The sequence below is a fragment of the Hemitrygon akajei genome, chromosome 31, assembly GCF_048418815.1.
Source record: "Hemitrygon akajei chromosome 31, sHemAka1.3, whole genome shotgun sequence".
Taxonomy (NCBI): Eukaryota; Metazoa; Chordata; class Chondrichthyes; order Myliobatiformes; family Dasyatidae; genus Hemitrygon; species Hemitrygon akajei.
In genome coordinates, this window is record NC_133154.1 from 5,788,205 (window position 1) to 5,813,066 (window position 24,862).

Consider the following 24,862-nt stretch of genomic DNA (forward strand, 5'->3'; position numbering starts at 1 on the left):
GAATCATGTATGTACACATAATTGTTCAGTATTTCAGAGGTTTTGCCGTTGCCTCTGTATTCTTCTGGAAACTTCTCGCTTTCAGTGGCAGGTATCACATTACTTGAATCTGGCTATTTGATTGGTTAACCGTTATCTGTTGGAATTTCAATGAAATTTACCATTATCAGTAGTCTGGTAACCACACAGCCGTGCCTCTTCTTCCTTTCTATTCTTTGTGCTTCTGACGACTCTGTCAGTCAGGGTTGAACATGGGTGTTACATGATATGCAAGCCAGGGCAGTACAACATAGAGAGCAAGCTGTTACCCATGTAGCAGGCTTCATCTCTCCACGCATCTGATGAACCCAAACGAGCAGCAGAGACCGAAAGAGTCTGGCACCAGGAGTTACCAGTCAGCGTAGAACTCAACGTAGGACTCCTTAGGGACTCCAGCTCTGGATTTTTCTCTCAGACTTTACTCCTGAAGCCTACCCAGTGAGTGGATAAGGAAGGTTTGGGAAGGCAGGGAAGGTTTGAGATCACAGTGTTCCTTCTCGTAGGTGAGCAGCCAACCACACCTGATGAGCCCCAATTTGCCCAAAGGGACTGGTTTTAAGGTGCCAGTAACCCATCTTTGCCCCTTCTCCTATCAGTAGAAATGGTTCCACTGGGCTTAGTAGCTAAGCCACACATGAAGGACAGGAACTGGGCTTGGTTGCCAGAGACTGTTTGAGGCGCATGCCACGGGGGGCATTTAATAAGTACTGGGAGCTTACCCCCATTACCACCCCCAGCCATAACAACTTTAGTGCACCTTAAAGTTTCCTTGTCCTTATAACACTGAATAAAACATGTATAAGCAACAAGCTTATTTATTTGGACATACAGTGTGGAATAGATCCTTCAGGCCCTTCAAGTCACACTGCCCAGCAAACCCCCCCTAAGCTAATCACGGGACGATTTACAATGACTAATTAACTGGTACGTCATTGGACTGTGGGAGGAAACCCACACACTCCATGTGGAGGACGTACAGACTCCTCACAGATGACGTCAGAATTGAACTCCAAATTTCGACACCCCAAGCTGCGATAGCATTGCACCACCATGGCGCCCTGGTTTAATGCCTCATTCTTAATCTCCGAAGCACATTTGGATCAAGATTCAGTACTGCAAGCTGAACAAGTGATAATGTAAAGAGCTGGGCTCGTGATTTTCTCTACTTGGCAAAGTGAGGTGACCAATCACTTCCTGGGAAAGTCCTGAGGTTTTTGACTGCAAAGTTGCGGCTGTGAAACGACACATCAACTCTGAACCAGCCTGATCTTTTATGACTAACTCTGTTTGCATAGTCTTTTATGTGACATTGGACCAATATCAAAGTAGTGAAAAAAAATCCCACAGAGCCTGTTTGAAAGATTAATTCGGGGAATTTTAGCTGACGCCTCTGGAAAGCTGGCTCCCATTAATTTTGCAGTCAGCACCATTTCCAAACTTAAGGAGTCATATAGATAATTAAAATAAATGATATACATATATATCTATGGTATCAGACACTGAGATTGAAAGGAACTTTTCTAAGTTCCCAGTTTAATATTTTACAAATAAAAGTTCCTGCAATGTTCAAAGTTCAAAGTCATTTTATTATCAAAGTATATATATGTCACCATATACAACCCCGAGATTCATTTTCCTGTGGGCATTCTCAGCAAATCTATAGAATAGTAACTATAACAGGATCAATGAAAGATCAACTAGAGTGCAGAAGACAACAAACTGCAAATGCAAATATAAATAAATAGCAATAAATAACAAGAGCATGAGATAAAGTGTCCTTAAAGTGAGATCACTGGTTGTGGGAACATCTCAATGGACAGGGAAGTGAGTGTAGTCATCCCCTTTTGTTCAAGAGCCTGATGGTTGTGGGGTAGGAACTGCTCTTGAACTTGGTGGTGCAAGTCCTGAGACTCTTGTAACACTGATAAACCTCATAAATAGAGAACCTCCTTTGGCAGTAGCATGCACTAACTTGACAGGTTTTTGGTTTAGTACCAGGTATTTCTCTGTTAGTAACCAGCCGTTGTCCCTTCTCCTGTCAATAGAAACAGCTCCACCAGGCATGGTTGCCAAGCTACACGTGAAGGCCAGGAGCTGGACTTGGTTGTCAGGGGCTTTTTGAGGTACTCACCATTGGGAGCTTATCCCCCATTACCATTCCCAGCTATAACAACGTTAGGGTGTGGGTTTACTGGCGCATTAAAACCAGTCGCTTTGGGCAGATGGAGCTTGTCAGCTGTGGTTGTCAGCTCATCTAGGGGAAGGAAAACTCTCATCGCAAACCTCTGCTGCCCTGCGGCTGTACCCACTCATGGGGAAGGCTTCGGGGGTAAACCCAGATGGAAAATTCTGGAGTTGGAGTCCCTAAAGCAGTCCTACGTTGAGTTCAACAGCAACTCCTGCGATGCTGTTGGTGACCAACTATATTTCAGTCTATGCTGTTCCTTTGGGTTCATCAGGTGCATGGAGAGGGGGAGCTTGCTACATGGGCGACAGCTTGTTCTGCAGATTGTACTGCCCAGACTTGCATATCAAGACAGCTAGAACACGACATCCAAGGTCGACCCTGACCAAAGGAGGCCTTGCATTTCTCTGTTGACTGGAATTGTTCAGGAACTGTTAATAGTGAAGTATTTGTTTAGTTGTCCATTCAGAAATCTGATGGCAGACGGGTAGACTGAATGGCCGTGAGGTTTCACATCCAGATTAGCTCGGCACCTTTTATGCACTCTTTGAAAGAGAGAATAAAATGACACCTCTGCAAATCCCTGTAATATCCAGTGACCCTGAGATCTCTGCCTTGGAAGCCAACGTCAGAACATCTCTCAAGAGGCAAGGCGTCAGGCCCTGATGGTGTACCTGCACCAACCAACTGGCAGGAGTGTGCAAGAGCGTCTTCAATCTCTCCTTGCTGCAGTCGAAGGTTCCCACCTGCTTTAAAAGGGCAATGATCATACCAGTGCCCAAGAAGATCAGGGTGAGTTACCTCAATGACTATCCCCCAGTAGTATTCATAACTACTGTGATAAAGTGCTGGTCATGGTCATAAAGGGTTGTTCATGGTCAGAATCAACTCCTGCCTAAGCAAAAACCAGGACCAGCTGCCATTTGCCTACTGCCACAATAGATCTACAGTGGACACAATCTCACTTGGCCTTAAAGCACTTGGACAATAGTAATGTCTATGCCAGGCTGCTGTTTATTGATTACAGGTCAGCGTTCAACACAATCAACAGGCTCAAAACCTGAGCTTCTGTACTTCCCTCTCCTTGACTTCCTCACAGGGTGTGGAAGCCATAGACTGTGCAATCAGAAATAACATCTCCTTCTTGCTGACAATCAGCACTGGTGCACCTCAAGGATGAGTGCTTAGCCCACTGCTCTGCTCTCTCTGCACCCACAACTGTGTGGCTAGACACAGCTCAAATGTCATCTCTAAATTTACCTATGACACAACTATTGTTGCCAGAATTCCAGATGCTGATGAGGAGGCTGACAGGAATGAGATCGATCAGCTGGTTGTGGTGTCGCAGTGACAACGTCAGTAAAACTGAGGAACTGACTGTGGACTTCAGGAAGGGGAAGACGAGGGAACACACACCAGTCCTTGTGGAGGAATCAGAAGTGGAAAAGGTGAGCAGTTCCAAGTTCCTGGGTGTCAACATCTCTGAGGATCTATCCTGGGCCCAACATGTTGATGCAATTACAAAGAAGGCACAGCAGTGGCTATAGTTCATTAGGAGTTTGAAGAGAATTGGTATGTTACCAAAGACTCTTGCAAATTTCTACAGATGAACCAAGGAGAGCATTCTAACTTGGAGCATCACCGTCTACAAGGAGGGACCATGGCACAGGATCAGAAAGCTACGGAAAGTTGTAAACTCAGTCGTAAGATCATAAGAGATAGGAACAGAATTAGGCCATTTGGCCCATTGAGTCTGACCGCCATTTCATCATGGCTGATCCATTTTCCCTCTCAATCCCATTCTCCTGCCCTTCTCCCATAAGCTTTCATGCCTGAAAGTTAAGAATTAACTTAATAAAGTTAAGAATTTATTAACTTTTGACATAAATACACCCAATGACCTGTCCTCCATAGCCACCCATGGCAATGAATTCCATAGATTCATCACCCCCATCTAAAGAAATTCCTCCTCATCTCCATTCTAAATGGACATCCCTGTATTCTGAGACTGTGTCCTCTGATCCTAATCTCCCCACTATAGGAAACATCCACTCTACATCCACTCTGTCAAGGCCTTTCAACATTCCATAGGTTTCAATGAGATCCTCCCACCCCTTTCATGCTTCTAAATTCAAGTAAACACAGGCCCAGAGTTATCTCTCATGTGATAATTCTCCTCACACAATAATTCCTTGAAAAATTCTCGTGAGCCTCCTTTGAGCCCTCTCCAATGTCAGCACATCCTTTCTCATATAAGGGGCCCAGAACTGCTCACCAGAACCTTATAAAGCCTGAACATTACACCCTTGCTTTTATATTTTAGTCCTCTTGAAATGAATGCTAACATTGAACTTGCCTTCCTCACCACTGACTCAACCTGCAAATTAACCTTTAGGGAGTCATACTCGAGAACTCCCAAGCCGCTTTGCATCTTGGAATTTTGAACTTTCTGCCTGTTTAGAAAACAGTCTACACATTTATTGCTTCTACCATACACTTCCTGACACCGTACTCCATCTGCCTCTGCTTTGCCCATTCTGCTAGTCTGTCTAAGACCTTCTGCGGCCCCTCTGCTTCCTCAGCACCACCTGTCCCTCCACCTTTTCATCATACCATCTGCAAACTTGGCCACAAAGCCATCAATTCTGTCAATGCAAATCACTGACAAACAATGTAAAAAGAATTGGTCCCAACATACACCCCTGTGGTACACCACGTGTCACTGACATCCAACCAGAAAAGGCTCCATTTATTCCTGCCAATCAGCCCATGCTTCATCCATGTTAATATCTTTCCTGTAATACCATGGGCTCTTATCTTGCTAAGCAGCCTTATGTGTGGCATCTAGTCAAAGGCTTTTGAAAATCCAAGTACACAACATCCACCAATTCTCCTGTATCGATCCCGCTTGTTATTTCCTCAAAGAATTTCTACAAATTCATCACGCAAGACTTTCCCTTAAGGAAACCTTGCTGACTTTGGCCAGTTTTAACTTTCGCATCGTACCCCCAGACTTCACCTTTAACAATCCTTCAAGAATCCAACATCTTCCTAACCACTGAGGTCAGATTAATTGGTCTATAATTTCCATTCTTCTGCTTCCCTCCCTTCTTAAAGAGTGGAGTGACATTTGCAATTTTCCAGTCCTCTGGAACAAAGTGAGAATCCATTGATTCTTGAAGGATCATTTCCGATGCCTCCAGCTATCTCTTTCAGAACCCTGTGGTGTAAGTGGTCCAGGTGATTTATTTATCTTCGGATCTTTCAGCTTCCCAAGCACCTTCTCCCTAGTAATAACAATTGAACTCACTTCTGCTCCCTGACACTTTTGAACTTCATGCGTACTTTCAGTGAAGACAGATTCAAAATAATTACTTTATTTGTCCACCATTTCCTTATCCCCCATTACTACCTCTCTAGCAATTTTTCCAGCAGTCCAATATCCACTCTCACCTCTCTTTTACACTAGTTACCTTCATCTTATCCCCCCAATGGCTTTTTAGTTGGCTTCTGTTGGTTTTTAAAAGCTTCTGAGTCCTCTAACTTCCCACTCTATGTTGCTCTATTATATCCCCTCTCTTTGGCTTTTATGTTGTTTTTGTTGTTCTGTCCCGTCTCCCTTTCTCTTCACCATCTACACCTCGGACTTCAACTATTGCACAGAGTCTTGCCATCTTCAGAAGTTTTCTGATGACTCTGCCATAGTTGGATGCATCAGCAAGGGAGATGAGGCTGAGGACAGGGCTACGGTGGGAAACTTCATCACATGATGTGAGCAGAATCATCTGCAGCTTAATGTGGAAAAGACTAAGGAGCTGGTGGTGGACCTGAGGAGGGCTAAGGCACCAGTGACCCCTGTTTCCATCCATGGGGTCAGTGTGGACATGGTGGAGGATTACAAATACCTGGGGATACGAATTGACAATAAACTGGACTGGTCAAAGAACACTAAGGCTGTCTACAAGAAAGGTCAGAGCCGTCTCTATTTCCTGAGGAGACTGAGGTCCTTTAACATCTGCTGGACGATGCTGGGGATGTTCTACGAGTCTGTGGTGGCCAGTGCTATCATGTTTGCTGCTGTGTGCTGGGGCAGCAGGCTGAGGGTAGCAGACACCAACAGAATCAACAAACTCATTCATAAGGCCAGTGATGTTGTGGGGGTGGAACTGGACTCTCTGACGGTGGTGTCTGAAAAGAGGATGCTGTCCAAGTTGCATGCCATCTTGGACAATATCTCCCATCCACTCCACAATGTACTGGTTAGGCACAGGAGTACATTCAGCCAGAGACTCATTCCACCGAGATGCAACACTGAGCGTCATAGGAAGTCATTCCTGCCTGTGGCCATCAAACTTTACAACTCCTCCCTTGGGGTGTCAGACACCCTGAGCCAATAGGCTGGTCCTGGACTTATTTCCACTTGGCATAATTAACATTATTATTTAATTATTTATGGTTTTATATTGCTGTATTTCTACACTATTCTTGGTTGGTGCGACTGTAACAAAACCCAATTTCCCTCGGGATCAATAAAGTATGTCTGTTTGTCTGTCTGTCTTTGACTTCTCTTCTCAGCCACGGTTGTGTCATCCTGTCTTTAAAATACTTTTTCTTCTTTGGATTTGTCTATCTTGCTCCTTCCAACTTTCCCTCGAAACTCCAGCCATTGCTGTTCTGCCATGACCTCTGCCTGAGTTCCCTTCCAATCAACTTTGGCAGCTCTGCTTTCACACCTCTATAATTCCATTTACCCCACTGTAATACTGATACATCTGACTTTTGCTGCTCCCTCTCAAGCTGGAGGGTGAAATCTATCATATAATGGTCACTGCTTTCTAAAGGTTCCTATAACTTAAGCTTCCTAATCAAATCCAGTTCATTGCACAGCACCCAATCAAGAAGTGCCTTTCTCCTACTGGACTCAAACACAAGCTGCTCTAAAAAGCCATCTCATAGACATTCTACACATTCACCCTTTTGGGATTCAGCACCAACTTAATGTTCCCAATCTACCTGCATATTGATATCCCCCACAATTATCATAATATTGCCCTTTTGACATGCATTTTCTATCTCCATTGTAATTTGTAGTCGCCATCCAGGCTACTGTTCGGAGGCCTGTATGTGACTCCCATCTGGGTCTTTTTACCCTTGCAGTTTCATAACTCTGTGCACAAGGATTCTACATCTTCTGATCCTATGTCACCTCTTTCTAAGGAGTTGATTTCATTTTTTTACCAACCGAGCCACTCCATCCCTTCTGCCTATCTGCCTGTCCTTTCGATTCAATGTGTACCCTTGGATGTTAAGCTCCCAACTATGATCTTCTTTCAGCTACAACTGAGAGGTGCCCACAACGCCATACCTGCCGATTTCTGACTGCGCTACATGATCATCTACCTTATTCCGTATACTGTATGCATTCAGTCCTGTATTCATCCACTTTTTGATGTTTGCCCCACTGCTACATTTAAACATCCCCCGACTGCAATTTTGCCCTATCATCTGCCTGTTCTTCCTCACAGTCTCACTACACACTGCATTTGGTGGTGTACCAACTGCCCCATCCTCAGCCATATCACTCTGGTTGCCATCCCCCTGCCAAGCTAGTTTAAAATTCTTGTTATGATGTGATGACCGGAACTACACGCAGTCCTGCCTAACCAGAGTTTGATAAAATTACAACAGAACATCCCGACCTTTATACTCTATGAAAATGAAGGTAAGTACATCATACGCTTAAATCCGAGGCGCAAAGGGACTTGGGAGTCCTCCTGCAGGATTCCCTAAAGGTTAACTTGCAGGTTGAGTGGGTGGTAAAGAAGGCAAATGCGATGTTAGCATTCATTTCAAGAGGACTAGAATGTAGCTGCAAGGATGTAAATCTAAAGCTTTATAAGGCATGGTCAGTCTGCACGTGGGTGTATTGTGAACAGTTATCTAAGTCCTTCAAAGCCTCCTGCTCTTCAGGGCCTCCAGCACTTCAAGGCTTCACTGCTTCAATGACTCCAGCACCTTGAGAATTGCTGAACTGATCTACGTGGTACTCCACTGGTCACAGTGTCCCAATCAACAAACTATCCTTCCACCACTACCCTCTGCCTCCCATCACCAGCCCAATTTTGAATACATTGTACCTTAACCTTTGGACCAGCCATGTGGCACTTGTCAAATGCCTTGCCAAAGTCCGCCAAGACAACATCCATCATCCTGATTGAATAGATTTAGTCACTTCCTCAAAAATCTCAATAAAATTAGTGAGCCAGGAATTTCCCTTACCACACAGAGCGAAGCTGATGATCACTGACAGCCCTTGATTTCCAAAATGTAAATTCTGTCCTTACGGTTTCCTCCAATAAATTCTTAACCACCGATACAAATCTCACTGGCGTGTCGCTACCTGCCTTATCCTAGCTGCTCTTCTTAAATAATGATATTAGTTTTCCAACATTCCTCTGGCACCTTACCTAGAGCTAATGAAGATATAATAATCTCCGTCAAGGAGTCGTCGAACACTTCGAAGTTTGAAGTTCAAAGTAATTGTGTTGGCAAAGTACACATATGTCACCATACGTTAGCCTGAGATTCATTTTCCTGTGGGCATTCACAGTAGAACAATAAAGTAAAATAGAATCAATGAAAATCTACACACAGACAAAGACAGACAAACAACCAATGTGTTAGAGAAGATGAACTGTGCAAATACAAAAAAACAAACAATAATAATCGGAATCAGAATCAGGTTTAATATCACCGGCATATGTTGTGAAATTGGCTGTCTTTGCGGCAGCAGTACAATGCAATACATAATAATATTGAGAAAAACTGTAAGTATATTTATAATAGTTAAATTAAATAAGTAGTGCAAAAATAGAAATAACAAAGTAGTGAGGTAGTGTTCATGGGTTCAATGTCCATTCAGAGATCAGATGGCAGAGGGGAAGAAGCTGTTCCTGAATCGTTGAGTGTGTGCCTTCAGGCTCCTGTACCTCCTTCCTGATGGTAGCGATGAGAACAAGGCATGGCCTGGGTGATGGGGGTCCTTAATGATGGACGCCGCCTTTTTGAGTCATTGCTCCTTGAGGATGTCCTGGGTACTGCGGAGACTAATGTCCGTGATGGAGCAACTCTCTGCAGCCTATTTTGATCCTGTGCAGGGGACCCTCCTCCCCATACCAGGCGACGATGTAGCCAGTTAGAATACTCTCCATGGTACATCTGTAGAAATTTGCAAGTGTCTTTGTTGACATACCAAATCTCCTCAAACTCCTAATGAAACATTGCCGCAGACTTGCCTTCTTTGTACGTGCATCGATATTTTGGATCCTTGAAAGTACAGCACAGACACAGGCCCTTCAGCCCGTTTAGTCCATGGTGAACTATTATTCTGCCTAGTCCCATCGACCTGCACTTGGGCCACAGCCCTCAATACCCACCCCCATCCATGAACTTATCCAAATTTCTCCTAGATTTTGAAATTGAGCCTGAATCCAGCACTTTCACTGACAGGTCGTTCCACTTTCTGAGTGAAAAAGATCCCCCTCATGTTCCCCTTAAACATTTTGCCTTCAAAGAGGAGATAGATGTCAGAGCCCCACCTTTGATTCCCAGGACAACTTGCGATAGACCTCATCCAGTCCCCGGGATTTATTAACCATTATCTATTTGTTTATTTAGAAATGCAGCAGAATTTAGAGCCCCTCCAGTCTCTTTCAACAGCATTGCTCAGCAACCCCTGATTACCCCAATTTAACCCTAACCTAATCACAGGGCAATTTACACTGACCAGTTAACCCACCCCGTACATCTTTGGACTGTGGGAGGAAACCAGAGCACCCGGAGAAAACCCACAGGGAGAGCATACAGAGACTCCTTCCGGAGGATGCCAGAATTGGACTCTAAATGCCGACAGTCTGAGCCATAACACCATCACGCTAACCGCGTGGCTACCCTGGCACCCGTGCGTCCATGACATCGAAGGCCCATATTTCTTCTGTCTGTGGGAAGATGAATCTCCGGGTTGTGTATTGCATACATGGACCGACCGGTGGTGCAGTGGTATTTGCACTAGACTTTGAGGAGAATGGTCCCCGGTTCGAATCCGGCCAGCTCCTTGCACACTATCCATCCGTGCCGAGTTGATTGTTGAGCTAACAACTCAGCCTCGTAAAAATAGATAAATGCTAAAGAAACGGCAAGGTTGCCACCCGATGCACTACAAGCATGGAGAGGAATGACAACAATATTTCATATATACTTTGAATCTTTGAATCCATCTTTGGTTTGCCTCAGGTGTCTGTTGACTAATGATTGTAAATAATTTTCTATTGAGAAATGCACTGCAGATTAACTGGATTTTGGAATTCCCCATAATACAGCAGTTGTTTTCCATATGCCTGTGCCAGGAAAACTCTTTACTTCAATTCAGTGACGTGAATTGTTAAACATCAACAATGTCCATCAATTTTTCTCTCTGTTAGATACCATTACACACCTGGATATCTTGAAAAGATATCCCTAACAGATATCAGGAATTTCAGAACTTATCAACAACCACCTGCGCTCATTTCACGCATCCATTCGCAGTGCTGCACCCACACAAATGTGATTCATTTTCATTAAGATGGACATTATATTAGGTACACCTTTACACCTGCTCATTAATGCTAATATCATGCAGCAGCAACTCAATGCATAAAAGCATGCAGACATGGTCAAGAGGCTCAGTAGCTGTTCAGTCCAAACATCAGAATGGGGAAGAAATGTGATCTAAGTGACCTTGACTGTGGGATGATTGTTGGTACCAGCCAGTGTGGCTTGAGTGTCTCAGAAACTGCTGATCTTCTGGGGTTTTAATCCACAGAAGTCTCTAGAGTTTACAGAGAATGGTGCAAAAAAAAGTCCAGTGAGCAGCAGCTCTGTGGGCGAACACACTTTGTTAAGGAGAAAAGATCAGAGGAGAATGGCCAGATTGGTTCAAGCTGACAGGAAGGTGACAGTAACTCAAATAACCACATGTTACAACAGTGGTGTGCAGAAGAGCATCTCTGAACACACAACACGTCGAACCTTGAAGTGGATGGGCTACAGCAACAGAAGACCATGAACTTTTACTCAGTGGCCACTCAATCAGATAGAGAACTATTCTGCTTTTTCTCTCAAAAACAGTGTTTCATGTAAGTTATCTGGCTTCCTCAGACGCAAACATTCTTAACTGTGTTCAGATCACTTGTGCCGGACGTATCTTTTGATCTGAAAAATGTGTGATATCCTGACTCACACCCTGCGGACATCTATATTCTTTGGTGACTGTTTGTGGAACAAATTCATCATCATATATTTCTCCAACGTGCTAGTTTGGATCTCATTCCCATTACTTAGTCAGTTGAATCAAAGGGCAATGTTGAGGTTATTGTCATATTTCTACAAATCCATGAGTAATAGAAATCTTACTTGTAGCAGGATCACTGGCACGTAAAATTCACAAGAGAAACATAAATTAAACATCATTATACAAAATAATAAAAGAAGCACACTTAGAGCAAAAAAAAAAGACCACTGTAGTGAAATGTTGCACAGGTTGGTTCAAGAACTGAATGGCTGAAGGGAAGTACAGTAGCTGTTCTTGAAGCTGGTGGTGTGAGACTTCGGGCTTCTGTACCGCCTACCTGATGGTAGCCGTGAGAAGATGGCATGACCCGGATGGTGGGCATCTTTCATGGTGGGTTTTCTGGTAACGTGGATCACAAGACTCCTGCACTTTCCTCCAACAGCAGCCAGCGAGAGGGAGAGGAAATCCGGTCAGACACAGGCAGGTGGCACCGATCCCCCGGCCCGTTCTCCGCTCCTGTCCTCGTCCAATTCGACTTTGCTCTAAGCCTCAATCGGAGAGAAGCAGGGGAGTCGATCACAGCCTCCAGGCCGCACCCTCCATCCCAAACCCCACCGAACTCCCTCGGAGACAACATAGTGCCAGGTTGCTCAATCGGCCCAAAAACTCGCCATCAAAAAGTTCCGATTGCGTGCAGCTTGGTCGCAGAATCATATTTGAAAGGAGAAGAACTAAAAGAAGTAGTTTTGTGAACCGGCTGCAGGATGTTGCCATTGGCTGGGTTGTTTACTGCCGCCATTTTGAACGTCTAGATGTTGAGTAGGCCGGGCTACCCACTGTAGATAGATAGATAGATAGATAGATACTTTATTCATCCCCATGGGGAAATTCAACTTTTTTCCAATGTCCCATACACTTGTTGTAGCAAAACTAATTACATACAATACTTAACTCAGTAAAAAATATGATATGCATCTAAATCACTATCTCAAAAAGCATTAATAATAGCTTTTAAAAAGTTCTTAAGTCCTGGCGGTAGAATTGTAAAGCCTAATGGCATTGGGGAGTATTGACCTCTTCATCCTGTCTGAGGAGCATTGCATCGATAGAGCCTGCCTGTCTGCTGCAGTGCATTTCCCATCCCAAACAGCATTGCAGCTTGTTAGCATACTCTCTACAACACACACTGTATGTAAAATGATGTGAGTATGGACCTGCAAAGTTCAAAGTAAAGTCACCATAGAGAACCCTAAGAATCACTTTCTTGCAGGCATACACAGTAAATACATGAAACACAAGAGATTCAATGAAAGACGACACCCACCAGGATGGACAAACAACCAACGTGCAAAGGACAACAAACTGTGCAAACAGCAAAGCAAAGAGAAATAATAATAATAAATAAACAAACATAAATATCAAGAACATGAGATGAAGAGTCCTTGAAAGTGAGCCCAGTGGCTGTGGAAGTGTTTCGATGATGGGGAGAGTGAAGTTGAATAAAATTATTCCCTCTGGTTCAAGAGCCTGAAGGTTGAGGGGTAATAACTATTCCTGAACCTGGTGGTCTGGGTCCTGAGGCTCCTGTACCTTCTTCCTGATGGCAGCAGTGAGAAGAGAGCTCGGCCTGGACGGTGGGGGTTCTTGATGATGGATGCTACTTCTCTGCAACCGTGCTCTATGTAGATGTGCTCGGCGGTGAGGAGGGCCTTACCCATATCCACTACTTTTCCAGCTCTCCAGCTTTCTTCCTCAGAAAGTAGAGGTGTTGGTGAGCTTTCTTGACTGTATGTGTTCTGGGACACGAGAGTGAGTGTGTGATGACCGCTCTCGTTAAGTTTGAAACTGTTAACAGTTTCCACTGCTGAGCCATCGATGTGACGGGGAGTGTGGGAGGTGTGAATGCTCCTGAAGTCAATAATCATCTCCGTAGTCTTGATAACACTGAGGAAGAGGTTATTTGCTTGGCACCAAGGCCTCGAGCTCTTCTGCCTCCTCTCTGTAGGACGTCTCATTTTTGTTGGTTATGAGCCCCACCACTGTTGCGTCCATCAGCGAACTTAATGGCGTGATTGCTCGGATGTTTGGCCGTGCAGTCGTGTGTGAGCAGAGTGTACAGCAAAGGGCTCAGCACATCGCTCTGGGGGCACCTATATTGAGGATGATGGGGAGGGAGGAGCAGTTCTGCATCCTGACTATCTGAGGTCTGTTGGTTAGGAAGCCCAAAACCAAGATGCACGGTGGCGTGTTTGGACCGAGGAGTAGGAGATTGTCCACCACGATTTGTGGGACAATAGAGCTGAATTCAGAACTGAAATCCAGACACAGCATCCCGACATGTCCTCCTATTTTCTAGGTGTATTCCTGTGTAATATGACAGATTCCATAGCATCTGTCGTAAAGTAGTTCCGTTGCTAAGCATATTGGTGAGTGTCCAAGGTGGTAGGAATTTTTTTAGGAATTTAGGTTTTTATTCTTTGGAGCGTAGAAGGTTGAAGGGGGACTTGATAGAGTTATTTAAAATTATGAGGGGGATAAAGTTGACGTTGATAGGCTTTTTCCATTGAGAGTAGGGGAGATTCAAACAAGAGGACATGAGTTGAGAGTTAGGGGGCAAACGTTTAGGGGTAACACGAGGGGGGAATTTCTTTACTCAGAGAGTGGTAGCTGTGTGGAATGAATGTCCAGTAGAAGTGGTAGAGGCAGGTTCAATATTGTCATTTAAAGTAAAATTGGATAGATAAATGGACAGGAAAGGAATGGAGGGTTATGGGCTGAGTGCGGGTCAGTGGGATTAGGTGAGAGTAAGCATTCGGCACGGACTAGAAGGGCCGAGATGGCCTGTTTCCGTGCTGTAATTGTTATATGGTTTATATGGAATGAGGATTCTGATATGCGCCAATATCAGCCATTCAAAGCAATTCATGGCAATTGGCATCAGCATTTAGTTCTGGAGTTGTAGAGCAATATTAATTGCACCAGATTTTTGAAGATTCATGCCATTGTTAAGCCTGAGAATGAAGATGAGGAAACCTGACCTTCAAACTGTGTAATGAGTGTACAGAGAGCCATTTGATTGCATCAAGTTTAACTTGGCCCATATATTCTTAGTCTTTCTTCTGACATCAAACTCATTTCCTCAGGGTCTATTCCTGTTTTAAAAGAAGAAAAGCCCTTTTAGCAAATTCTTTACATGTGTAAACAGAAATCGCACCCATGGAAAGAGGAATAATGTCTCAGATGGAAAATGTGGAGGATGGATTAATACAGTGAAGGAGAGCTTGGTGGAGAAAGCAGAGAGGGTATCTGTGAGAGGGTGAAGACCAAAGGGGAAACTGTTTAATACAACACACAAACTGCTGGAGGAAGCCAACGGGTTATGAGGAAAAGACAGGAGACTGGGGTTGAGAGGGAAAAAGAATCAGCCGTCATGGAACGGTAGAGCAGATTCAATGGACCAAATGACCTAATTATGCTCCTGTGTCCTGGATTTAAGGAGGATAGACCAGGGGAGAAAGGAAGTGGGGGTGGGGTAACCAGAGGGAGGTGAGTAGGTGGGAAGGGGTAAAAGAGCAGCCAGAATGGAGAATGAAAAAAAGAGAGAAGTGGAGGGGAGAGAAATTATCAGAACCTTAGAGAAAACAATCTATTCATGCCATCAGGTTGGAGGCTACCTAGAGGGAATATAAGGTGCGTCTCCAACCTGAGAGTGGCCTCATTGTGGCCATAGACCCAGCATGTTGGAACGGGACTGGGAAGTAGACTAATGGGTAGCCACCAAGCCGACACTGATGTGTATAATGATATATTTGTTACCATTAATTATTTATGATAATTATATATATGATAATATGATAATGATGTTGACACCTTGTAAAGTAGCCAGATGAGATCAGAGGAGAGAGAAATGCAGCAATAGTAGATCAGAACAAGAGAATGATTGAGCCACAGAGCAGGTCAGATTACAACAGTTGTGGAAGAAACCCTGATTTAGTGTTACACAAGCTAGAAAGACAGGTTATCTGAAATTTAATATTGAGGCCAAGATTAAGTGTTGAGACACAGCATTTTGTGTGTGCTTCTCTGGATTTCCAGTGTCTGCAGAATCACATGTGTTTATGAATTGCTGCTCCACTACAAAGTCTCTTTGAGAGACATCTACCCTGAGGAAATTTAAATCTTCTCTTTGACAGCATTCAGTAATATACTCTCTTATTGTTCTTTCTTTGTGATGTCTGCCGCTTTGACCATGTCTTCTCTTTCTGTCGTCCCATTACACCACTGGTATTTAGGGCAGCAATGAAGGTCATGCAAGTCTCAGGTGGAGACTCAGGTATACTGTCGCACTCAGATGTAGGATTCCTCATTGCTCTTTCTGTAACAATTTTGTTTGACCAGTCAGGGTTGTGAGCCCTGAGCTGAACCCTCAAACCTGGAGGGCCAGTAGACTCTCTACCCTTTGACCCGTTTGGCATGGGTGATCCTACCAAAAGCCAAAGCATAAAACTCTGACTCCAGCCAACACAGCTCTCCGGGCCATTGAGACAATCAAGCCTCCAAACCATGAAAGCCCATTGTCCTCTTGGACCATGTCTTCACCTATCATCCATTTGCTACTTCTCCTTCCCCTACCTCCCACCCCCAGCCTTCTTACTCTGGCATCTTTCCCCCTGCCTTTCCAGTCCTAAAGAAGAGTCCCAGCCTGCAATAGATGTTGCTGAACCAGAATTCCTCCAACATTTGGTGACTATTGCTTTGGATTTCCAACATCACCAGAATCTTGTGTGTTTATTACAGAGCGTTCAGTGTGGAAATGGGATGGAAAATTCAAGTGATGGTCAACTGGAATGATCTGATCAGCTCTGTGGACTGAATAGAGGTGATTTGCAAAGTGGTCTTTTGATCCTCCGGGAAGGCTGTTGAGGGAAACCTGAAAGGGGCGGCGTTCCATGTAGCGGCTGGCATGGTCATTGAAGCAAACAACACATTTCACTGTGTGTTTCAATTTAAATGTGATGCATAAAGCTAATCTGAAAAATATCAAAATTGCAAGGTAAGTCACCGTGAGAAAGAGAGTGGTTGGTGGGGATGGAAGAGTGGACCAGGTAGTGGTTAGAAATGGCTGGAGTTCCATGTCAGTTTGGTGTACTGAGGATAATTTCTCAATAGTTCCTCCTTTACACTGGTCTTAATTGTCCTACAGCATCCATGTCTAACAATACAGAGCCTACAGAGTACTCTGGTGAAGGGAAGAAACATGATTTGATACTGCAAGTTAAATATCACTGAGATAATGATCATATTTCTCTCGTTGTTGATGTCCAGGACATGCAATTGACTTCAGAAGGATTCTCACCACTCAGACCCCTCTTTACATCAGTGTCACAGCAGTGGAACCTGCAAGCAATTTCAGAGCCCTGGGGGTGCACGTCGCACACATGGTCCCAGAACACATCTACACAGGCCAGAAAGCTCAGCAATGCATCTACTTTCTGAGGAGGCCGAAGCGTATCGGAGAGCTAAAAAAGTAGTGGATACACCCCAGTCTATCACAGGTAAAGTCCTGCCCACCATGGAGCACCTCTACATGAAATGCTATCGCACGAAAGCAGCATCCATCATCAAGGACCCCCACTATCCGGGCCATGCTCTCTTCATACTTCTGCCTTGAGGAAGAAGGTACAGGGGCCTCAGGACCCACACCACCAGGTTCAGGAACAGTTGTTACCCCTCAACCATCAGGTTCTTGAACCAGAAGGGATAACTTCAAACATCAGAGAATTGTTCCCACTATACCGGACTCATTTTCAAGAACTCTTTACGTCATTTTCTTGATATTTGTTGCTTATTAATTATTGTTATTTTTTCTCTTTATTTTAGTATTTGCAGTTTGTTCTTTTTTTGCACAGTCTGTCTTGCTGGGCGTGGTCTTTCATTGATTCTGTTGTATTTATTTGTTCTGCTGTGAATACCTGTAAGAAAATTAATCTCAGGGTTGTATATGGTGACATATATATATACTTTGATAATAAATTTACTTAGAACTTTGCACACCCATACTCACGTCATACGACATATATGCTACAAGAGAACATGCTACCAAGCTGCGTCACTGCTTGGTATGGAAACTGCACTGTGGCAGACGGGAAGGTTCTACAATGGGTAGTCAAAACTGTCCAAACCATCAGCAGCACCGGCCTACCCACCGTCAAGGACATGTATACAGAAAGGAGCCGGAAAAGGGCCAATAACGCCATGAAGGATTCCACACAGCCTGCTGTCTGTCCCACTCCCGTCAGGGAGGAGGCTATGTAACATCCGGAACCACCAGACTCAAAAACAGTTCCTTTCCTCAAGCAGTAAGGCTGATCAATACTTCCACCCACTAACTCCACCACTACTTTATTATTTCCTGCAAATCACCTTACATACAGCCCAATGTCACTTTATTGACATATAATCAATCTATGTACGTAAGCTGTCTTATGTATCCATATTTATTGTATTTTTATTATAATTGTGTTTTTGTGCTACATAAGATCTCCAGTAACAATTATTTTGTTCTTAGACGTGTAGAGGAAACAACATTAAACAATCTTAAGTCTTGAATCTCACTTGGGCTATAAAACTAGTTGATATTTGCCTATCAGTCAATTACCATTTTGTGCTTTTAACTTTATTAGTCTCATTATCTGGTGATTGCTTTGTGCATGTCTGTGTATGAAAGTATATTGCAACATTTCAGAATCAGGTTTATTATCACTGACATGTGCCGTAAAATTTGTTGTTTTGTGGCAGCAGTACAGTGCAAGACATAAACATTTACCATAAGTTACAATAAAATAAATGTAAATAAATAAATATAAGCCTTCCTTCTAGCTGCGCATCTCCGAGTTTCGGAACATCCTTGAGCACATAACGCCTACGAGGTATGAAGAAGGGTCTCGGCCCGAAACATCGACTGTTGACTCTTTTCCATAGATGCTGTCTGATCTGCTGAGTTCCTCCAGCACTTTGTGTGTTTCTCTGGATTCCCAACATCTGCAGAATTTCCTGTGCTTATACTCCTGCAGCCGGGCATGGACCAGCCAGCAGCATTCAATTATGGACATCTCATTCTATTCTAAGTACATTTATTATTATCAAAGAATGATTATTAAGGATAATGAATGACCAAGGTGTGTACTTCACCAAGCTGATGTCTTTCCAGCAGCACTTGATGCTAAACTCAAGAAGTTCTGCAGATGTTGGAAATCCAGACTAACACACAAAAATTATTCAGCAGGTCAGGCAGAGGGGAATAAACATTCAAGGTTTTGGAATGAGACTGTTTATCAGGACTGGAAAGGAAAGGGGAAGAAGCCAGCATCTTTCAGAAGTTAGAAATTGCACCTGAAGCTCGTCTTGGTGTATGTCTGGGAATGTCCCCAAGCTCAGAGCAATGTTAACCAGGCAGTTACCAGCTGAGCACCCTGCAGCTCACCAGCGCTAGTAACAAAGGAATACTGCTCCTCACAGCTTGTGTGGCATCCGTTACACATGCCTAAGGGATCATCGACTGAATGAAATCTACAACAAAGGGTCACGAGCTTCTTTCAGCATCTGACACCAGCAACAAGCACATTCCTGATCCAGCCAGCTTGCCTATAACAGTCTGTCTTCTGAAATCTATTTATGTGTGTCTTTATTTATTTATGCGATAGAGCACAACAACAGGCAACGTTCCCTCTACATGATACACACAAAATGCTGGAGGAACACAGCAGGCCAGGCAGCGTTGATGGAGAAGAGTAAACAGTCGATGTTTCAGGCCGAAACCCTTCATCAGGACTGGAAAGCAAGAGGAGAAGTCAGAGGAAGAAGGTGGGGGAGGGGAGGAAGAAGTGCATCGTGGCAGGTGATAGGTAGCAGTCAGAGAGGGTTTCACTGAACTCCCATCGAAGGGAAGATTTAAACTTCTTCAGGGTAGGCATCCCTGGAAGAGAATTTGCAGTGTTTTTTTACAGCTGCATGGGCTTTGCTCTGAGTAGGAAATTTTTACATGGCCTGAAAACTGTGTGGCACGTTAAATTTTCTTTTGTAATATGCATACTATGAGTACTCAGAATGAAAACTGAAAAATTGCATGCCCTTGATTTTACTAATTTATTAATTTTATTAAATACAATACAGCAAATAAAATCTTCCAGGTTTCATAAACTTTTTCCTCATCTGTCTTTATTACAAATCCATTGTCTATAAACACTTCCAGATTAATTTTGCGTCCAGATGAAAACGTTTCACTTCTAGTCTGTTTCAGGATTTACATATGATTGGATTCGTAAAACTGAATCCACGTTCGCAGTCAGCACCAGAAGCTTGAAATGTTCCAACGATGTCAACGAGAATTGACAGTTCTTCAAATTCTTCTTTTCCAAGCAACATATCAGTGAACATTTTAACTGAACCAGTCTTTCTCAGAAATGACGTTTTTGAAATCAAGGATTGCTGCATTATATTTGAGGCAACGCTTTCAAAGTACAGTACAGTGCAAAATTCTTTGGCACATATATATATAGCTAGGGAGCCTAAGACTTCGGCACAGTACTGTAGTAATTTTATGTATTACACTGTACTGCTGCAGCAAAGAAAAACTCATGACCTATGTGAGTGATGGTGAACCTGATTCAAATATGGGTCTCTATTGTGGACTGAGAGTGAGAAGGGGAATCATGGTTGGGAAAAGGGCAAGAGAGAGGGGAGAGAGCTGGAAACACCAGAGAGACATTCTGTAATGATAAATAAACCAACTGTTTAGAATCAAATGACCTTGCCCGGTGTCTCAAGGTTGGGTGTGTCTGCACCTGCACCACCCCCTGCCTCTGGCACTCCTTCTCTGCCACCCGTCCCTCACCCTTCCTGCTGCGCTCCACCCTCGCCATTCCAAACATCCTTTGCTCCTATCAGATTTACAAACTCGCTCTCCCGCTCCACATCGTCAAATAGCGTACTGCGCAGAAGTGTTAGGTACCCTAGCTACAGTTGTGTGGCCAAAACTTCTGCACCGTGCTGTACACAACAGGACATTCCAGCTGCACTGCAACAAAGGCTATATGCGCGGGAGCATTTCAGATACTGCATGGCCGTACAGCTTAGACAGAACAGCAGTAACAGGCCCTTCTGGTCCAAAGAGTCCGCACCCCCCCCCCCCCCCATTACATCCATGTGACCAATGAATCTACTGTTGGATCCTGCTGCTTTTGCGATCCAAAGGTTCTTCCGAAATCAAGAACAAGGCAAAAAACTTGTTGCTTCCAAAGTTTAATGTAAATTTATTATCAAAGTATGTATGGCACCACATACTACACTGAGATTGATTTTCTTGTGGGTATTCACAGTAAAACAAAGGAATACAATATAATCAATGAAAAACTACACACAAAGACAGACAACCGATGTGCAAATACAATAAATAAATAAATAATACTGAGAACATGAGATGTAGAGACCTCGCAAGTGAGTCCTTAGGTTGTGGAATCAGTTCAATGTTGAGGTGAGTGAAGTTATCCACGTTGGTTCAGGAGCCTGATGATTGTAGTGTAATATCTGTTCCTGAACCTGGTGGTGTGAGACTTAAGGCTGATTAATACTTGTGTGTATGGGCTACGCTGCAGCCTATGCCGTAACCCTGATTTTCACTTCTGCGTAGGCTCTATGCCATAGCGAACATGCGTTGGTGTGCGCCAAAAACGCTAGTTGGCGGTGGGGTTTCTATGCCACTGTGTTGAGTTTCTTCGTGAGAGACACGGACGAGGAAATGCATTTCAAATATTTTCGCATGTCGGCAGGTAGATTTGACGATTTGGTTCATCTATTTCGCATCGGTCTACAGACACGGCAGAGAAGAAGCAACTGGAAATGCGTAGGAGGAAATGCGATGCTACCAAGCAGGCCAATCACAGTTGTTGCGGTCTGTATGGCCGCGACACGTGAGTAACTTTTCTGGAGAGGTGCACGTCACCTTACAGCGTAGGTACGGCGTAGGTATGGCGTAAGGTACACATTACCTACAGCATCGATGCAAGTATAAATCAGCCTTTAAGGCTCCTGTACCTTCTTCCCAATGGCAGCAGCAGGAAGAGAGCATGGCTGGGACAGTGGGGTTCCTTGATGATGGAGGCTGCTTAACTGTGACAGCACTCCTTGTAGATGTTCTCAATGGTGGGGAGGGCCTTGCCTGTGATGGACTGGGCTGCGTCCACTATTTTTTCCATTCATTGCTTTTCTATACCAGACCATGATGCAACCAGTCTCCACTGTGCATCTACAAAAGTTTGTTAAAGTTTTAGATGACATGCCGAATCCGCACAAACTTCTAAGTTTGCACAGTCTTAGAAGGATTTTGCACTTGGCTCGGCAGTAGGCTGACACTTGCCGTCTGACAACAATGAAGGTGCACTGCTCAACCGTCCAAGTAGGAAATTTTCCGTTAAGTAATTACAGGCAATTGATGGTTATGACAAAGTGAGCCGGAGTTAAAGTCAGCACATTGCTTATTTTCAAAGTTCAAAGTACATTTATTATCGAAGTTTACATACAGTAAACAACTTGAGATTTGTCTTCTTGCAGGCAGCCACAAAACAAAGAAGCACCATGGACCCTAGTTAAAGTAAAACCCTACACAACAAAAACTTGCAAAAGAAGAACAAATTGCACTAACGTCAAAAAACAAACAAATAACACACAGAACATTAAACATCAAATCACAGAGTCCCCAAACATCAGTCCACAGCTGCGAGCTACTGAGGACGGCCCAGGGGCCAATGGCCACCTCCTCAGTCACCGCGTCAGTCAGTTCAGAGCTATGTCAATGGCTGCAGGCCTCAGCCACAGATCAGTTCCACGCCGAAGCACCTTGATCAAATCGTGGAAATAGTAAAGCGCGTTCGGCGCTGAGGACATTAAACACCAAACCACAGTCGAAAGTCTGTCCACCGCCATGAGCCACCAAAGCGATCGAACGCGGGACCAAAGACCCCTGCGCCTTCCGCCGGCAGCAGTGGTGAGCGGGAGGCTGGTCAAACACAGGCAGACGGCAGTAAACACCGTTCGTTTTCTGCTCTCGTCCTCGCCGATATTATTCTTGCTCGACGCTTTAATTGGCGCAGAGTAATGGTGCCGACCACGGGTTCATGTTCTGTGTATTTTATGCTCAGAGACCAGACAAAATTACTTTTTGCGCCGATGTCTTTTATGTGCCTGCTGTCGTCAGCAGCTGGAGTGACTCAGCAAAAGACAAAGATAAAGGTTGGCTTTAATTGTCACATGTACAGTAAATGCGTCATTTCATATTTGACAAAGCAGGCGGCAGCTCTTGTGACTAACTCCAGCAAAAGAAACACATCGCCAATTCAACCAGCTTGCCTATAACAGTCTGTCTCACTAAACTCACCGGGGAATTAATTCTTCTACTTATTATTTATTGAACCGCACATAGAACCATACAGTGAAATTGCTCATATCAGTGACCGGCACAGTCCGAGGATGCGCTGACAGCAGCCTGCACGTGGCGCCGTGCCTCTGGCACCAACATAGCATATCGATAACCTACCAACTCCATCGGAATGTAGGAGGAGACCCATATGTTCACGGAGAGAGCCTATAAACTCCTAGCATTTGCACAACTTTCTGACCCTTATTACTGGCTGCCACAGTAGCTTGGGGCGATCCTGAGTTTGGAGTTCAAATCTGCGTCATTCTGTACATGCGTAAAAGTTATGGGATATTTGTTTGTTTATTTATCCAGAGAGTGTGCGGAACAGGCCCTTCGAGCCACGCCACCCAGCAATCCCCCAATTTAACCCTAGCCTAAACACCGGACAATTTACAAAGACCAATTAACCTACCAACTGGTATGTCTTTGGACTGTGGGAGGAAACCGGAGCACCCGGAGGAAACCCACGCGGTCACAGGGAGAAGGTACAAACTCCTTTCAGACAGCATGGGAACTGAACCTGGGTCTCTGGTACAGTAAAGCGTTGTGCGAACCACTACACTACCGTACCACCCTCTCCGGGTCCTCCGGATTCCCCTCAAAGTCCAAAGACACACTAGGTAGGTGAATTGATTATTGCAAATTGTCCTGTGCTTAGGTCAGGGTTAATCGGGGTTGCGGGTTTGTTGGGGTGACATGGCTCGAAGGGTGGGAAGGAGCAACTCAATACTGTATTGTGAAATTTAAAAATAAATAAATAATCGGTATGTCTTTGGACTGTGGGAGGAAACTGGAGCATCCAGAGGAAATCCACGTTATCATGGCAAGAACATGAAACTCCTTAAAGACTGTGGCGGGAATCGAACCCCGGTTGCTGGCGCTGTAAATGACTACACCAGCTACTACTGTGTCAGCACAAGACATATTACTGTGTCAGCACCAGATGTTACTGTGTCAGCACGAGATGGGTGGGATTTAAAAAGGACTTGAAGGACAGCTTCTTAGCATACGGGTTGGTCCTTATACAGAATGAGTTGCCAGAGGAAGTGGTTGAGGCTGCCACAATAATAGCATATAGAATCATAGAAAAAATATAACAGGGGAAAAGCTAGGTAATTTCTAACGCAAGGACATGTTCGGCACAGCTTTGTGGGCTGAAGGGCCTGTATTGTGCTGTAGGTTTGCTACGTTTCTATGTTTCTAAAAGCCCTTTATGGTCCAACAGGTCAATACAGATCCCAGCACATCCACAGCATTCCTCCCTTCTAATCCCAGTTGCCTGAGTTCAGTTTATAATCCTCTCTGCTTTCCCTCTCCACAAACCTTTCCAAAGAGCCTCTTAGGTTTTGACACTGTACCTGCTCACTCCAGTTATTCACTACCCTCTGAGGTCTGTATTAAATCACTCCTCGCTTAACTTACATCTGCCCTCACTGGTTTTGGACTCCTGAACCTGATGAAGGGTCTCAGCCCGAAATGTCGACTGTTTATTCCTCTCCATAGAAGCTGTCTGACCTGTTGAGTTCCTCCAGCATTTTCATAGACGCCTCTTCTCCCTCCTCATTCTTTTCTCACTGCTGCCATCAGGAAGGTGGTTCAGGAGCCTCAGGACCCACACCACCAGGCTCAGGAACAGTTATTACCCCTCAACCATCAGAACCTTGAACCGAAGGGATAACTTCTCTTGCCCCATCATTGAAATGTTCCCACAATCTCTGGACTCACTTTCAAGAACTCTTCACCTCATGGTCTTGATATTTATTATGATTCTTTCTTTCTTTTTGTATTTGCACAGTTTGTTATCTTACACATTCTTGTTGAATACTCAAGTTCA

General features: G+C 44.2%; 1 protein-coding gene across 1 annotated transcript in view; it reads right to left on the reverse strand.

Annotated features, from left to right (window-relative positions):
- LOC140719176 (ferritin heavy chain B-like) overlaps positions 1 to 24,862 on the reverse strand; it is a 137,014-nt gene that overhangs the window by 83,292 nt on the left and 28,860 nt on the right. The gene's annotated exons all lie outside the window — the stretch shown is intronic.